Source organism: Nerophis ophidion, linkage group LG15, assembly GCF_033978795.1.
Source record: "Nerophis ophidion isolate RoL-2023_Sa linkage group LG15, RoL_Noph_v1.0, whole genome shotgun sequence".
NCBI lineage: Eukaryota > Metazoa > Chordata > Actinopteri > Syngnathiformes > Syngnathidae > Nerophis > Nerophis ophidion.
In genome coordinates, this window is record NC_084625.1 from 37,192,989 (window position 1) to 37,212,478 (window position 19,490).

A 19,490-nucleotide genomic window follows, 5' to 3' on the forward strand; every position below is an offset into this window, starting at 1 on the left:
GATTCGTGCTAGTTTACTTTTCCAAAGAAACTGATTGATGTGTGAGTGTCTAGTGATTTAAACCAGATTTGAGAAGGTTTGGTTGGAATCATTGAAAAGATAATTAACCCTAGGCAAGACCATCATATCACAGTAGAAACCCTTCCCATAAGTGAGATGGGCGGTGACTTCCAACGCGCCAGATCATCCTCATCCATCCATCCATCCATCATCTTCCGCTTATCCGAGGTCGGGTCGCGGGGGCAACAGCCTAAGCAGGGAAACCCAGACTTCCCTCTCCCCAGCCACTTCGTCTAGCTCTTCCCGGGGGATCCCGAGGCGTTCCCAGGCCAGCCGGGAGACATAGTCTTCCCAACGTGTCCTGGGTCTTCCCCGTGGCCTCCTACCGGTTGGACGTGCCCTAAACACCTCCCTAGGGAGGCGTTTGGGTGGCATCCTGACCAGATGCCCAAACCACCTCATCTGGCTCCTCACGATGTGAAGGAGCAGCGGCTTTACTTTTAGTTCCTCCCGGATGGCAGAGCTTCTCACCCTATCTCTAAGGGAGAGCCCCGCCACACGGTGGAGGAAACTCATTTCGGCCGCTTGTACCCGTGATCTTATCCTTTCGGTCATGACCCAAAGCTCATGACCGAAAGGATGGCAGAGCTTCTCACCCTATCTCTAAGGGAGAGCCCCGCCACACGGCGGAGGAAACTAATTTCGGCCGCTTGTACCCGTGATCTTATCCTTTCGGTCATGACCCAAAGCTCATGACCATAGGTGAGGATGGGAACATAGATCGACCGGTAAATTGAGAGCTTTGCCTTCCGGCTCAGGTCCTTCTTCACCACAACGGATCGGTACAACGTCCGCATTACTGAAGACGCCGCACCGATCCGCCTGTCGATCTCACGATCCACTCTTCCCTCACTCGTGAACAAGACTCCTAGGTACTTGAACTCCTCCACTTGGGGGAGGGTCTCCTCCCCAACCCGGAGACGGCATTCCACCCTTTTCCGGGCGAGAACCATGGACTCGGACTTGGAGGTGCTGATTCTCATTCCGGTCGCTTCAAACTCGGCTGCGAACCGATCCAGCGAGAGCTGAAGTTCCCGGTCAGATGAAGCCATCAGGACCACATCATCTGCAAAAAGCAGAGACCTAATCCTGCGGTTACCAAACCGGATCCCCTCAACGCCTTGACTGCGCCTAGAAATTCTGTCCATAAAAGTTATGAACAGAATTGGTGACAAAGGACAGCCTTGGCGGAGTCCAACCCTCACTGGAAATGTGTTCGACTTACTGCCGGCAATGCGGCCCAAGCTCTGGCACTGATCGTACAGGGAGCGGACCGCCACAATAAGACAGTCCGATACCCCATACTCTCTGAGCACTCCCCACAGGACTTCCCGAGGGACACGGTCGAATGCCTTCTCCAAGTCCACAAAGCACATGTGGACTGGTTGGGCAAACTCCCATGCACCCTCAAGAACCCTGCCGAGAGTATAGAGCTGGTCCACAGTTCCAAGACCAGGACGAAAACCACACTGTTCCTCCTGAATCCGAGGTTCGACTATCCGGCGTAGCCTCCTCTCCAGTACACCTGAATAAACCTTACCGGGAAGGCTGAGGAGTGTGATCCCACGATAGTTGGAACACACCCAAGGGTCCCCCTTCGTAAAGAGAGGAACCACCACCCCGGTCTGCCAATCCAAAGGTACCGCCCTTGATGTCCACGCGATGCTGCAAAGTCTTGTCAACCAAGACAGCCCCACAGCATCCAGAGCCTTAAGGATCTCGTCCACCCCTGGGGCCTTGCCACCGAGGAGTTTTTTAACTACCTCAGCGACCTCAGCCCCAGAAATAGGAGAGTCCACCACAGATTCCCCAGGCACTGCTTCCTCATAGGAAGACGTGTTGGTGGGATTGAGGAGGTCTTCAAAGTATTCCTTCCACCTATCCACAACATCCGCAGTTGAGGTCAGCAGAACACCATCCGCACCATACACGGTGTTGATAGTGCACTGCTTCCCTTTCCTGAGGCGGCGGGCGGTGGTCCAGAATCGCTTCGAAGCTGTCCGGAAGTCGTTTTCCATGGCTTCCCCGAACTCCTCCCATGTCCGAGTTTTTGCCTCCGCGACCGCTGAAGCTGCACACCGCCTGGTCTGTCGGCACCTGTCCACTGCCTCCGGAGTCCTATGAGCCAAAAGGACTCGATAGGACTCCTTCTTCAGCTTGACGGCATCCCTCACCGCTGGTGTCCACCAAGGGGTTTTAGGATTGCCGCCCCGACAGGCACCAACTACCTTGTGGCCACAGCTCCGATCTGCCGCCTCGACAATAGAGGTGCGGAACATGGTTCACTCGGACTTAATGTCCAGCACCTCCCTCGTGACATGTTCAAAGTTCTTCCGGAGGTGGGAATTGAAACTTTGTATGACAGGAGACTCTGCCAGACGTTCCCAGCAGACCCTCACAATGCGTTTGGGCCTCCCAGGTCTGTCCGGCATCCTCCCGCACCATCGCAGCCAACTCACCACCAGGTGGTGATCAGTAGAAAGCTCTGCCCCTCTCTTCACCCGAGTGTCCAAAACACAAGGCCGCAAATCCAATGACACAACTACAAAGTCGATCATGGAACTGCGGCCTAGGGTGTCCTGGTGCCAAGTGCACATATGGGCACCCATATGTTTGAACATGGTGTTTGTTATGGACAAACTGTGACGAGCACAAAAGTCCAATTACAAAACACCACTCGGGTTCAGATCCGGGCGGCCATTCTTCCCAATCACGCCTCTCCAGGTTTCACTGTCGTTGCCAACGTGAGCGTTGAAATCTCCCAGTAGGACAAGGGAATCACCCGGGGGAGCACTTTCCAGTACTACCTCGAGTGTTCCCAAAAAGGGTAGGTACTCTGAACTGCTGTTTGGTGCGTAAGCACAAACAACAGTCAGGACCCGTCCCCCCACCCGAAGGCGGAGAGAGGCTACCCTTTCGTCCACCGGGTTGAACTCCAACGTACAGGCCCTGAGCCGGGGAGATACAAGAATTGCCACCCCAGCCCGTCCCCTCTCACTGCCGGCAACGCCAGAGTGGAAGAGGGTCCAATCCCTCTCGAGAGAAGTGGTTCCAGAGCCCTTGCTGTGCGTCGAAGAGAGTCCGACTATATCCAGACGGAATTTCTCGACTTCGCGCACTAGCTCAGGCTCTTTCCCCCCCAGTGACGTGACGTTCCACGTCCCAAGAGCTAGCTTCTGTAGCCGAGGATCGGACCGCCAAGTGCCCTGCCTTCGGCTTCCGCCCAGCTCACATTGCACCCGACCTCTATGGCCCCTGCTATGGGTGGTGAGCCCATTGGAGGGGTGACCCACGTTGCCTCTTCAGGCTGTGCCCGGCCGGGCCCCATGGGAACAGGCCCGGCCACCGGGCGCTCGCCATCGTGCCCCACCTCCGGGCCTGGCTCCAGAGGGGGGCCCCGGTGACCCGCGTCCGGGCGAGGGAAATCTGGGTGCATGCTTTTTCTTCTTCATAAAGGTCTTCGAGCTGCTCTTTGTCTGATCCCTCACCTAGAACCTGTTTGCCTTGGGAGACCCTACCAGGGGGCTTCATGCCCCCGGACAACATAGCTCCTAGGATCATTGGGACACGCAAACTCCTCTACCACGATAAGGTTGCAGCTCAGAGATCATCCTCAATCGATTTTAATATTGGGGAGTTATTCAAACGATTCAGATCTGACAATGTGACAATGTGAAATATTGATATTTAGGTATTTTATGTTCCCTTTATGCAGTGGAATCGATGAGGTGCTCTGAAAGTCAAAATTAATTGGTAACACTGTAGATTTGGACCAGTTGATAGAGTAATCTGAAATAAGAACTGCATTTATTATTGAGTGAGATTGTATCTTGAAGAGAAGAATATGGATTTTGTAAGAAAAGTAATACATCATCAGCATAAAGGCTTATTTTATGATGAGCGTTTGCAGTATGGATGCCTTTGATATTTGCATGCTGTCGAATTGCGGTTGCATGAGGTTTGATAAATATAGCAAACAGTGATGGAGAAAGTGGACACCCTTGCCTAATGCCCCTGATAAGATGAAACCTTGGAGAGAGTTGGCTGTTCGTTCTAACCGAAGCTGTAGGGAAACTATATGGGACCCTGATCCATCCTATAAATGAGTCTCCAAATCCACATTTCTGTAGAGTAGCTAGAAGAAAATTCCAATTCACTCTCTCAAATGCTTTTTCAGCATCTAATGAAAAAACAGCTGTTTTTAGATTATGAATAACAGAATAGTCTATCACATTGAGTAGACAGCGAACATTGTTGGACGATTGTCTCTCTTTGGTGAAACCTGTTTGATCAGGATGTACTATATATGGAGTGACTTTTTCTAATCTTTGAGCTAATACTTTGCAGATAATTTTAAGATCAGCATTAATCAGGGCGATTGGCCGGTCACTGGATGGAAGTATTGGATCTTTATCAGGTTTTAGCAAGAGGCTGATCGTGGCAGAGTTCATATTTGGAGGAAGGAATGAGTTTTATTTGATCTCTAAAGCTATTTTTGTAAATATCGATGAGACCAGAATGTTTTGTGGAACTCCACAGGGAACCCATCAGGCCCTGGTGCTTTATTGTTTGGCATCTGTTGAAGAGCCTCGGGAAGTTCATCTACCGATATAGCAAGATCTAAATTTGATACCTGCCTTGTATTTAATTTAGGTAAGTCTATACCATTGAGAAATGTATCAATGTCTGACAGAGATGGGTCAATCTGGGGTGTATACAAGTTTCTGTAAAAGTCTCTAAAGATGAAGTTCATTTCCTCAGGAACTTGCGTAATGTTACCATTTGAGTTTTTAATGGATGGTATAGAGTTTTTTTCTTTGTTTAATTTTAGTTGGTTACAAATATGCACCACACTGTGAAACCACACCAAAAAAGAATGACAAACACATTAGGGGAGAACATCCGCAGCGTAACACAACATAAACACAACTTAAACACAACAGAACAAATATCCAGAACACCTTGCAGCCCTGAATCTTCCGGGCTACAACATACACGATGTGTGGGGGGCAGGGTTGGGGGCTGGAGGCGGGGTTTTGTGGTAGCGGGGATGTATATTGTAGTCCGGAATAGTCAGGGCTGCATGGGATTCTGGGTATTTGCTGTGTTGTGTTTATGTTGTGTTACGGTGCAGATGTTCTCCCGAAATGTGTTTTTCATTCTTGTTTGGTGTGGGTTCACAGTGTGACGCAAATTTGTAACAGTGTTAAAGTTGTTTATACGGCCACTCTCAGTGTGACCTGTATGGCTGTTGATCAAGTATGTCTTGCATACACTTGCGTTGGTTGTCACCAGTCAGATAAAACTCATGATTAGGCTGGCACACTCTTAGTACATTTTGTCGATGGCAGCACCATTTCGTCATTATCAAACACCATTGTTGGTAGGGGGATAATCGACAGATATTTTAGAGAACGGATGCTCTGAAATACGGGAGTTTCCCGGATAAATTGGGAGAGTTGTAGAGTATGACACCGTCAAGTGCCATTCGTATGAAACACACTAAATCTGGCCCTAGTGTGTGAAAGTGAGTAGGAATGTTTTCTGTCTATCTGTATTGGCCCTGCAATAAGGTGGTGACTTGTCCAGGGTGTCCGTCGCCTTCCGCCCGAATGCAGCTGAGATAGGCTTCAGTAACCCCCGCGACCCCGAACGGGACAAGTGGTAGAAATGAATGGATGGATGAATAATACATGACTAAAATGGTCACATGAAGGAATTAGTTTTATTCTAGATTGGCAGAGTTGAAAATCAAACTGCTGGGTTGTTGTCCATCGTTGCAAAAATAAAATGTCTCCATATGTAGAAGACGTATTGAAATGGTATTTGTAACAATACAGTAAGGATGTAACGACTAAGAAAGATTAAAAGATTAAGAGTAGGAATTTCATAACACGGTTATTGGGACCAAAATGTTCCGGTTATATTATTGTCACAATACTGACATATGTGCTCTAAGAGTTTTTTTAAACAACTAAAATAGACACACAGTTAGAAATGCCCCCATGTGCAAGACTTGTGTTTCTTATGCTTCACTGAAGTCCATTAGTCTTAGTATTTTTTCTGTTTTAACAGCTAAACGTTTATTGTTGTACTGTAAATGTGGGTTTTTACTGTAGCACTTTAAGATCTATTTCAATGAAAAGTGCGTGATAAATAAAAACTATTCTAATTATCTATCGGATATGGCGGGCGTTGTGTCTGTCTTTCTCCGTTCAGCGATACTTGAACGCACCATAAAAAGATTAAGAGAACACAGATTGTAGCTTCAATATGCACAACAGAATAGATTACCGTAGTTGCTCAAGACAGTAATATGTTAATATTAGTTTAGATCAGGGCTGTCCTAACTAGTTGAATGGGGGGCCGCTTTGGACTTAAAAAATGTGGCGGGGGCCGAAGGTGGACTATATACTTACAAATAAGTACAAATTATTATAATAATATAATGGATATATAATTAATAATTATTATATAAAACTCAAAACCAGTGAGTTGGCACATTGTGTAAAACGTAAATAAAAAAAAGAATACAATCATTTTCAAAGGTTTTCCAACTTGTATTCAGTTGAATACACTGCAAAGACAAGATACTTAATTTTGGAACTGAGAAACTTTTTTTTTTTTGCAAATAATCATTAACTTACAATTTAATGGCAGCCCCACATTGCAAAAAAATTTGCAACAGGGGCATTTTTATCACTGTGTTACCGTAATCTTGGGCACTGATACACCCCTATACCATCACAGATGCAGGCTTTTGAACTTTGCGCCTATAACAGTTTATTTTCCTATTTGGTCCGGAGGACACAACGTCCGCAGTTTCCAAAAACTATTTGAAATGTGGACTTTTCAGCCCACAGAACACTTTGCATCAGTCCATCTTAAATGAGCTCAGGCCCAGCAAAGCCGGCGGCGGTTCTGGGTGTTGTTGATAAATGGCTTTCGCTTAGCAAAGCAAAGTTTTAATTTGAACTTACAGATGTAGCGATCAACTATAGTTACTGACAGTGGTTTTCTGAAGTGTTCCTGAGCACATCTGGTGATATATTTTACACACTGATATCGCTTTTTCATGCAGTACCACCTGAGGGATTGAAGGTCACGGGCATTGCCAATTACGTGCTGTAATTTCTCCAGATTCTCTGAACCTTTTGATGATATTACGAATCGTAGATGGTGAAATCCCTAAATTCCTTGCAATAACTCATTGAGAAATGTTGTTCTTAAACTGTTCGACTATTATCTCACACATTTGCTATCAAAGTGGGGACCCTCGACCCATTCTTGTTTGGCGTTATATATATATTTTTTTTAATTTATTTTATTTTTTTACAAATACATGCCAAAATATTTATTTTAAAGTGGCCCAAATAAGAGTTTAAAATAAATAATCATATAACCTGTCATTATTCACTCAGTTTACCCTGGTAAGGAAGAAAGCCCTTTTACTGCGCAGTCGGTATCCAATCCATTCCACTTGTTCACGTCACTTCCTGTTTGGAGTTTGCGAGCGTCTGACTGTCTAGTTTAACGCTCACTTTGTGCAAAACCAGCACATCTTCTTTGCTTTTTTTGTACTTTTGTTGTACTTTTTTGGCTTCACTGTGTCACTGTGCCGTGACACTCTGCTGTCTGTGTCCATCGGTGCTGCGGGCTAGTACACCGAAGCTGGCTAGCATTAGCAGCTTGACACACACAGGTGTGGATTCTTCTGTTGCTGGATGCTTCGGCATATAGACCATCAGAATGCCTCCACCAAGGAAAAGATTCAACAAACCTGGCTAACGAACTGTAAGATCTTCATCAAACTAAATGGGACGCCGGAGGAAACAAAAGTCTTGGTGGTGAGAAAAATAGAAGATTTTGATAAGTTTTGACATTGATGCAGTACTTGGGATCAATGTAGCTTTGTGACTTTTACATCATCTCAATGCGACCCACACCAAGAACACACACCACACCAAGTATTGATATGGACATGTTACAGAAGATCCTACAACATAACTGGAAATGTGTGAGTTTCAAGAGCACGTGACAACAGAGACTGATATGGAGATATACCGTGATAAGAATTTTTTCTCTGCGATTGTAAAAAAGTTTAATTATTTTACCTATGAACAATATGAAAACAGTGTAAAATCAGAAGATAGTCTGTCAATAATACATTTCAATAGTCCAAGCATGTACACTAACTTTGAGGCTATCAAGGATTACTTGAAATAATTTACTCATCGATTTACCATTATTGCAATTACTGAAACATGGTTCAACAATGATAAAGGTATTGATTTTAGTCTGAGTGACTATGAATTAAGATACTTAAACATAATAAATAAAATAGGGGGAGGGGTCGCATTGTACATTCACAAATCTGTTACAGTTAAAGTTTTAACAAACATGACCATAGCAGTCGATGGATTATTTGAATGTTTAACAGTGGAAATCCTAAATGACAAAAAGACAAATATCTTCATAAGTTGTGTATATCGGGCACCTGGTTCAAGCATAGAAACTTTCAATGAATGGATGGCTAAACTATTTTCCTCTGTGAACCATAAAACCATATTTATCTGTGGTGATTTTAACATTGATTTGTTTAAGTCAACCAAGCAAAAACATGTTGACTTCATTGACACAATGTACAGCTTGTCTCTATATGCCGAAATATTCATTTTAAAGTGGCCTAAATAAGAGTTTAAAATAAATAATCATATAACCTGCTTGAACACAATGACAAAAAGCAAGCAGAATAACAACACATAGTGCCACAATCATCCACATCATTTGTAATAACATTATGGCAAATCAAATCACCAGTGGCCTATTTGTGTGTGATATCACTAACCATTTACCTGTTTTTACTTTATATGACTGTCATCTCAAGAAAACCAAAGGCACTATGGCAAACATCTTTAAACCAATAACAACTGAGGAAATAATTTGTGCCCTAAACAATAGTTTAGCAGTTCAGGATTGGACTTCGGTTTACAGAGAACTAAATGTGGATAGTGCTTATTGTACTTTTTTAGACATCTTTACTTCCCTGCATAATAAATACTGCCCTGTGAAAGAATATTTTATAAAAGGAAAAAATAAAAATAGCCCTTGGATCAAAAAAGGTATAATTATTGCCTGTAAAAAGAAATACAATCTCTACAAAATAAAAATATAATAAGTCGAACAACGATACAAGTAGTACAAAAATAAATTAACTGATATCATAAGAACACACAAAAGGTTATATTATAAAAAAAAACTATATAAAAACAAAAACAATATAAAAGGAACTTGGGATGTTTTCAATAGTCTAATCAAACAAGGATAATCAGAGTTGACTTATCCTGATTACTTTATTGATGAAAACGGTGAAGATTATAATATGAGTAATGTAGTGAATGAGTTCAATAGTTTTTTGTAAATATTGGTCCTAAGTTCGCTGTTGATATCCCAGACAATGGAGTTACAAAATCAACTATTGAACACAATTCTTGGTCATTCTTCCTCTCAGCTACAAATGAGCAGGAAGTAACAAACATTGTGCGGAAGTGTAAAAGTAAGTGCTCCACTGACTGCCATGATATCAACATGATATTGCTTCAAAATGTTATATGAATATTGTAAAACCCTTAACTTATATATCAATCAATCAATCAATCAATGTTTACTTATATAGCCCTAAATCACTAGTGTCTCAAAGGGCTGCACAAACCACCACGACATCCTCGGTAGGCCCACATAAGGGCAAGGAAAACTCACACCCAGTGGGACGTCGGTGACAATAATGACCCAGTGGGACGTCGGTGACAATGATGACTATGAGAACCTTAGAGAGGAGGAAAGCAATGGATGTCGAGCGGGTCTAACATGATACTGTGAAAGTTCAATCCACAATGGATCCAACACAGTCGCGAGAGTCCAGTCCAAAGCGGATCCAACACAGCAGCGAGAGTCCCGTTCACAGCGGAGCCAGCAGGAAACCATCCCAAGCGGAGGCGGATCAGCATCGCAGAGATGTCCCCAGCCGATACACAGGCAAGCAGTACATGGCCACCGGATCGGACCGGACCCCCTCCACAAGGGAGAGTGGGACATAGAAGAAAAAGAAAAGAAACGGCAGATCAACTGGTCTAAAAAGGGAGTCTATTTAAAGGCTAGAGTATACAAATGAGTTTTAAGGTGAGACTTAAATGCTTCTACTGAGGTGGCATCTCGAACTGTTACCGGGAGGGCATTCCAGAGTACTGGAGCCCGAACGGAAAACGCTCTATAGCCCGCAGACTTTTTTTGGGCTTTGGGAATCACTAACAAGCCGGAGTCCTTTGAACGCAGATTTCTTGCCGGGACATATGGTACAATACAATCGGCAAGATAGGATGGAGCTAGACCGTGTAGTATTTTATACGTAAGTAGTAAAACCTTAAAGTCACATCTTAAGTGCACAGGAAGCCAGTGCAGGTGAGCCAGTACAGGCGTAATGTGATCAAACTTTCTTGTTCTTGTCAAAAGTCTAGCAGCCGCATTTTGTACCAACTGTAATCTTTTAATGCTAGACATGGGGAGACCCGAAAATAATACGTTACAGTAGTCGAGGCGAGACGTAACAAACGCATGGATAATGATCTCAGCGTCTTTAGTGGACAGAATGGAGCGGATTTTAGCGATATTGCGGAGATGAAAGAAGGCCGTTTTAGTAACGCTTTTAATGTGTGCCTCAAAGGAGAGAGTTGGGTCGAAGATAATACCCAGATTCTTTACCGTGTCGCCTTGTTTAATTGTTTGGTTGTCAAATGTTAGAGTTGTATTATTAAATAGAGTTCGGTATCTAGCAGGACCGATAATCAGCATTTCCGTTTTTTTGGCGTTGAGTTGCAAAAAGTTAGCGGACATCCATTGTTTGATTTCATTAAGACACGCCTCCAGCTGACTACAATCCGGCGTGTTGGTCAGCTTTAGGGGCATGTAGAGTTGGGTGTCATCAGCATAACAGTGAAAGCTAATACCATATTTGCGTATGATGTCACCTAACAGCAGCATGTAGATGCTGAAGAGTGCAGGGCCAAGGACCGAACCCTGGGGAACTCCACACGTTACCTTAACGTAGTCCGAGGTCACATTGTTATGGGAGACACACTGCATCCTATCAGTAAGATAAGAGTTAAACCAAGACAGGGCTAAGTCTGACATACCAATTCGTGTTTTGATACTTTCTAATAAAATATTATGATCGACGGTATCGAAAGCAGCGCTAAGATCGAGGAGCAGCAACATAGATGACGCATCAGAATCCATCGTTAGCAATAGATCATTAGTCATTTTTGCGAGGGCTGTCTCCGTGGAGTGATTTGCCCAGAAACCGGATTGAAAGGTTTCACATAGATTGTTAGACGCTAAGTGTTCATTTAACTGCCCCGCAACAATTTTTTCGAGGATTTTTTAAATAAAGGGAAGGTGAGACACCGGTCGGTAGTTTACCATGAGGTCAGGATCGAGGTTAGGTCTTTTAAGAAGAGGATGAATAACCGCTTTTTTGAATGCTAGGGGAACAGTGCCCGAGGAGAGTGATAAGTTTATAATATTTAGCACTGATGGACCTAATAATACAAAGAGCTCCTTGATCAGTTTCCCAGGAAGAGGGTCAAGTAAACATGTTGTCTGTTTTATTCCATTTACACGTTGTAACAATTCCTCTAATGTTATTTCCTCAAAACGAGAGAAACTATTTTGGAGGGCAGTATCCGCCGTGTATACCATCGTATCAGTGTTAATAGAACCCCGTTGTAGCTGGGACGCATTGTCTTTAATCTCCTTTCTAATGACTTCAATTTTCTTACTAAAGAATTGCATAAAGTCATCAGCTGAGTGGGTTGAGCTACTGGAAGGGGTCCCTTGTTGGGTTAGCGATGCTACCGTACTAAACAAAAATTTAGGATCGTTTTTATTACGGTGGATGAGATTTGAGTAATATTTAGCTTTAGCTAAGGTAAGCATGCGTTTATAAGTTATTAAACCATCACTCCATGCTTGATGGTGCACCTCAAGTTTAGTCGTGCGCCATTTGCGTTCCAGCTTTCTACATAATAATTTCTGAGCTCTAGTTTCTTCTGTAAACCACGGGGTGCGCTTTTTTGGAGCCTTTTTTAACTTTAGCGGTGCTATGTTATCAATGGTTTCGCGCAGGGCAGCGTTAAAGTTGTTAGTGAGGTTATCAATAGAGCCCACATACTTTGGGAATGGTGCCATTACCGAGGGCAGTAGGTCAGCAAGAGTTGTCGTTGTGGCAGCATTAATGTTGCGGCTGCTATAGCAGTTATTATTATTATTAGTTTGACGAACATGCGTCTGAACCTCGAATTTTATAAGGTAATGATCGGACAATACTTTAGTATACGGGAGTATCGTAACTTTGGAAACGGTGATACCCCTGACAAGCACTAGGTCTATCATATTACCGTTGCGATGCGTGGGTTCATTTATTATTTGTGTGAGACCACAGCTATCAATTAAAGTCTGGAGCGCTACGCACGGTGGGTCCGATGGGGTATTCATATGGATATTAAAGTCCCCCATTATGATTATATTATCGGCGTGTGTCACTAGATCAGCAACGAACTCTGAAAATTCATTGATAAAGTCCGAATAGGGCCCTGGGGGGCGGTAGATAACAGCCAGGTGTAGAGGCAGCGGTGTGACAGACCTCATAGTAAGCACCTCAAACGATTTATATTTATTATTTATGTTAGGACTAAGGTTAAAGTTTTCGTTGTATATTAGTGCGACCCCCCCACCCCTTTTAAGCGGACGGGCAATATGCGCATGTGTAAAGTTAGGAGGACATGCCTCATTTAGCGCAAAAAAGTCGTTTGGTTTAAGCCAGGTTTCGCTGAGACCGATGACGTTAAGATTGTTGTCTCTGATGATATCATTAACTAATAACGTTTTGGGAGACAATGATCTTATGTTTAAAAAACCTATATTATAGGTAGTGGGCTGTTTCAGGGAATTTTTGATCAAATTATCCGTAGTAGCAATATTGATAATGTTGTGTTTATTATGCCCAGTGCATTCAGTATAATTACGACCATATCTAGGAATTGATACGACAGGAATTTTCCGATTGTTCGATTGTTGCTTTGATAAACTGCACGCATCATGGTTAGCCACCTCAGTAACGGGGATTTTCCGATTGTTTGTTTGTTGCTTTGATAAACTGCACGCATCATGGTTAGCCACCTCAGTAACGGGGATTTTCCGATTGTTTGTTTGTTGCTTTGATAAACTGCACGCATCATAGTTAGCCACCTCAGTAAAACACATGTCCAACTCTGAAACACTCAAAGCAGAAAAAACTTGTTCTAATTTAACTGACTCCTTACCCAGACCAGTAGTCTCGCATTTTCCATCTAAATCCGTCTTCGGGATGGAGGGACGTGGTGTTCTGTGGTGATTAGCCTTCTGCTTTGTTTTTAGCCCCGCTCGACATCCGCGTTTCCGATCACACCGCTGGCGTCTGCTCCGTAGACGGCCCCCGCTGCTACTAGACTCCCCTGCTTCACAGGCCGCTGGATGTAGCCGCCGACGTATTCCCATGCTAGTTAGCATGTTTAGCACGCACGCGTCTATCAGTCCAAAACGGCCCGATGTGTCCACATCCAGAAGTGTCTGGCGGTCGTACGTGATCACGGAGTGACCACGATGTGAGCCAGCCATAAAGTTTGTGGAATTGTCCGGTATTTCTGCCAAATGTTCCATCTTTAGCAGGAGCTCCGCAATGTTGCAGCCCGTCCGGGCGCCGCCATCTTGGAATATATGTAACTTATCATTCCAGACTGGCCGATTTCCAAGTCAAATGAAAATGGCTAAGGTAACTCCGCTCTTTAAAAGTGACAGCAAACATGTTTTCACCAATTACCGACCAATCTCTCTTTTGCCTCAGTTCTCAAAAATCTTACAGAAACTATGTAACTCTCGAGTTGAATCTTTTCTTGAGAAGCATCATATAATCAATGACGGTCAGTATGGCTTTAGGTCCAAACGAACAACCTCAATGGCGATAACTGAAGCTATTGAAGAAATGACTGAAGCACTGGAGCATAAAAGATATGCAGTTGGTATCTTTATTAATCTAAAGAAAGCCTTTGATACCATTAATCATTCAATTCTACTAGATAAAATGAAAAGATATGGAATTATGGGGCTGACTGGTGACTGGTTAAAAAGTAATTTAACAGGAAGGGTACAGTTTGTAAAAATGGGTCAATTTTTATCTGATACTTTTGGCACCGTGTTGGGGCAAAACTGTTTAAAGTATATATTAGTGATATGTTTAATACATCTAAAGTACTGAAATGTAAACTATTTGCAGACAACACAAATATATTCTACAGTAATGATGACTATAATGAGCTCATAAATACAGTAAACACAGAGCTAAATATAGTAAAAAAATGGATGAACACAAATAAATTATCTTTGAATATAAATAAAACTAAGATAGTGATGTTTGGAAATCGCAACATAACTTCTGAACAGAAAATAAGTATTGATGGTACCCAAATTAAAATAGTAAATGAGAATACATTTTTGGGAGTAATAATTGATAGTAAACTATCATGGAAACCTCATGTCAGACACATTAAAACAAAAATCTCCAAAAGCCTCTCAATTATAAACAAAGCAAAACTATACTTCAATGAAAATGCACTCTGTACTCTACTGCATCTTGGTACTGCCATACCTTACATACTGTGTTAAATACTTCTTTGTACTCTATACTGCACTTTGGTACTACCATACCTTACATACTGTGTTGAGTACTTATTTGTACTCTATACGGCACCTTGGTACTGTCATTCCTTACATACTGGGTTGAAGTATGGGGGAATACCACCATTCATCCTCTGATCGTATTACAGAAAAAAAGCATCCCGGCTCATTCACAACTTTGGTTATTTAGAACATACTCATAATCTGTTTATGCAATCAAAGTTGCTCAAATTTGATGACCTCTATCATTAATAATCTTTTATATAAAGCATTTAACAAATTATTGCCGCCTAATCTACAGCGTATTTTTATAAGACGAGTGCAGGCTCATAACTTGAGAGGCTTTGGATATTTCTCATTGACGAGAGCTCAAACCACTCGTAAACATTTTGGTGTGTCTGTAAGTGGACAACAAACTGGACTTAGAACACAAGCAATGCCAAACTATTAATCAATTCAAACTATTATACAAACATTGGGTCTGGTTCAAATATAGAGATGTGGGTCTTTAATTTAATTTGACTTGCTGTTGTACTCAGTCTCAAAGTGTTATCATGTGCTCAATGTTTCTTTACCATTATTAGACTTAGACTTAGACTTCCTATTTATTGTAATTCAAACAAAAAAAAAAAAGCAATAAGGTGCAGATAAAAATAAATAGATTACTGTACAGATAAATAGATTGCACTTTTGCATATGTATCCAGATTTATGGATGTATGTTATATTGTCTTTTTTATTCCAGCGAGTTAATTCATTTTGGGGGGAGTTGAGGGGATAATTTAATTATGATGCGTTCAAGAGTCTTACGGCCTGAGGGAAGAAGCTGTTACAGAACCTGGAGGTTCTGCTACGGAGGCTGCGGAACCTCTTCCTAGAGTCCAGCAGTGAAAACAGTCCTTGGTGGGGATGAGAGGAGTCTTTTCAGATTTTCTGAGCCTTGGTCAGGCAGCGGCTTTTTGCGATCTCCTGGATAGGAGGAAGAGGAGTCCTGATAATCTTTTCCGCCGTCCTCACCACTCTCTGGAGAGACTTCCAGTCTGAGGCATTGCAGGCTCCAGTCCAGACAGAGATGCTGTTGGTCAGCACGCTCTCTATAGTGGCTCTGTAGAATGTGGTGAGAATGGGGGGGAGGGAGCTGTGCTCTTTTCATCGGACGCAAAAAGTGCATGAGCTGCTGAGCTCTTTTTACAAGAGCTCCGGTGTGTGGGGACCAGGTTATATTGTCAGTGATCTGCACTCCTAGGAACTTGGTGCTGCTAACCATCTCCACCGCTGTGCCGTTGATGAAGAGTGGAGCGTGGCTGGACTGGTGCTTCCTAAAGTCAACGATGATCTCCTTGGTCTTGTCGACGTTCAGGGCCAGGGTGTTGGTTCTGCACCAGTCAACCAGATGTTTCACCTCCTCTCTGTAGTCCATGTCGTTATTGTCACGGATGAGGCCCACTGCTGTCGTGTCATCCGCATACTTCACGATGTGGTTAGTAGTGGACCTGGCGCAGCAGGTCAAGTTGTCTATTACCATTATTGATAGGTGTTACGATCCGCTGCCCGGATTATTTATTATTTGGATTTTGAGTTGGTTTGTGTACTTCCTTGTTTGTTCTGTCACCATGGTTGCCTATAAATTTCACCTGTCCCGTGTTTTTGACGCACATCTGTTGCAATTACTGTCTCTTATTTACCTACCTTTTACGTTGTTTCGACCTCGCATCCAAGCCTTTGTCACCCATGACAAGTGACGACGCTGCTCCCTGTTTCTGGTAAATCTGTTTTGTACTTGTTAGCTTCCACGCTATTCCTGTGTTTAGTTCCCTAGCTTCCATGCTAATGCTTTTGGTTTGCCTTTTCTGCCTAGCACCAGTGTTTCTGTTCTTAGTCTGTTTTTAGTTTAAATAAACCATCATTTCTTACCTTTACGCTGTGTCCGAGCCCGAACTGCATCTTGGAAGAACACACCATCACCACCATGCCCAGCAATCATCACATTAGGATGCGAGCAGACAAAGCTTCTTTCGCTGCGGTCATAATGCAGGTCGACGATGATGGAACGTGGGACATACTCCGAGCTATGGAAGAAGAATCGCTCCGCTGTTCGCCGGACGTAGAGATGATCTGGGGGCCTGGTGGGGTTCTGGTCCCGCTCAACTCCGTCCGGCTTTGTGAGTCATCCTCCCAGCTAGCTCACTCACGTCCACAAAGGCGGAAGTCGCGAAAGAAGACTTCGCCCCACTTCACAAACTCTCCCCCCAGGACACAGCCAGCAACAGGCATTCCAATACTCCCCCAGGTATCAAACAATTCCTTTTTTGCATTTTCCAAAGACTCCTCCGGCCCACCTGTCTATCACGATGACGTCACTCCGTCAACGCCCCCTGGTGACGTCACCGTAGACTTTTGTTTAAATTCTATCTCTCAGCCATTTTTTGACGACAGTAGTGACAAGGAATTTTTTGTAACTTCTTTTTCTCATTCATCAACTAAAGACTTGTACTCTAGGATTAAACTTTACCAGGACAATTTTATTAATCGCAAACCTAGTCAACCACAGTCACCCACATTTTGGACCCCGCCCCTAAGGTCTCAATCCCCGCCCGAGTCAGTGGCCTTTTCCTCTCCTCCGAGAGGAGATTTTGGACAATTGAGAGGGGAAGAGTCTACCCTCCTCCTGACCTCCCTCCGCCCACCCATAGAGACAATCTCTGACCACAAGGAGTGCGTCTGGGATCCGCCTCTTGGGGGGGGGGCGGCTAGTGCTGGTGTAGCACAGCTGTTTCCAGCCAAATTGCTACCTTCCACTAGACCTCCTAAACCGGTTTTTCGACCCGCTAAGCCGCAACCTCCTGCACGGCCTCCTCCACCGGTGTTTTGGCCTACCAAGCCGAAACCCCCCCCACTAGACCTCCTCCACCGGTCTTTCGACCCACTAAGCTGCAACCTCCTACGTGGCCGGTGTTCCGCCCCGTTAAACCGCAGCCTCCAGTTAGGCCAACTCCACCTGCACCATGCCCAACAATCGTCACACTAGGTTCTCTATAATCATTGTTGGTATTTTGTCTATTACCATTGTTGGTATATTCATTATTTCTCTAGTATACATTCCCTAGTATACCTTTAAGTCTATATATATATATATATATATATATATATATATATATATATATATATATATATATATATATATATATATATACATACATATATAATTTGTTAGCCGAAGTTTTGTGCTCGTGCGCATCCTGTGCATCTCCTGGGGGCTAAGCCCCCCTGTCCTTAAAAGCTAGTGACGCCCCTGGTTGACAGCTCGATTTTTTGTGGACATGTTCCAAAATATTGATGTTAAAGATTTCTTTTTATGTGAAGACATTTTTAGAATTAAGTTCATGAATCCAGATGGATCTGATTTAGGGCTATATAAGTAAACATTGATTGATTGATCTCTATTACAATCCCCAAAGAGGGCACTTTAAGTTGATGATTACTTCTATGTGTAGAAATATTTATTTATAATTGAATCAATTGTTTATTTTTCAACAAATTTTTAGTTGTTTTTATATCTTTTTTCCAAATAGTTCAAGAAAGACCACTACAAATGAGCAATATTTTTCACTGCTATACAATTTAATGAATCATAAACTGATGACATAGTGCTGTATTTTACTTCTTTATCTCTTTCTTCCAACCAAAAATGTTTTGCTCTGATTAGGGGGTACTTGAATTAAAAAAATGTTCACAGGGGGTACATCACTGAAAAAAGGTTGCGAACCACTGGCCTAAGTAGACTGTCGTTGACTTTGACAGGGAGGAAACCATCCTTGCCCAGGCACACCCTTCTGGTTTTTGGAATATAAATATTTGGGGTTTTGGCACTAGCCGCTGGACTATCCGACCAATCTAAGCCTATGAGCACGAACTGATGAAGCCTACTCAAATGAGTGGCGAAACGTCCTCTAAGACAAACCAAACAGTCCAGTTGGGATTGACTGAATGACCTGGAAGAATGAGAACATTCACAAAATTTGCCTCAGGGGGCTCTAGAAAGCCTGAAACCTAGAAGTGCCCCACTATATCTCGATGTCATGTGATTCCAACCCACCAATTTAATGCCTCACAATAACATGGCACTGTTAAAAAAATTGAAATGTTACAATTTGGAAAAGCTCAATAAAGTTCACCTGTAATGGTTATCCAGTGGAACCTTGATTTACAAAATAAAGTGATTTTTGAAAAGGTTTTGAAAATGGAAAAGTTTGTATATTGAAGCAAATGTCATCATAAGAAACATTGTAAACATGAGTGATGGGTTCTGACCTCGACAACAATTTGGTAAAAGTTTGTGTCATGACAATTAACATTACCGTATTTTGGGGGCTTTAGAGTGCACCCACCAAACTTTAGAAGAAAAACATTTTTAAATATATTAGCTGCACTGGACTATTAGCCGCAGATATATGCTGGTGTGAAATATATTTGTAAATATTTATTTACATCCCTTAGTTGTTTCCAAACGGTGTCAGTGACACGATGACTCAAACAAAAGAGAAGTCATAGTCATGGACCAACAAGTTGTGGAAGCTAGCTCTCCAATCAGCTAATCAAACAATAACTCTAGAATGACATTTGGTGAATTTACGAATCTGAAACAATACAAAAAGAATGCCATTG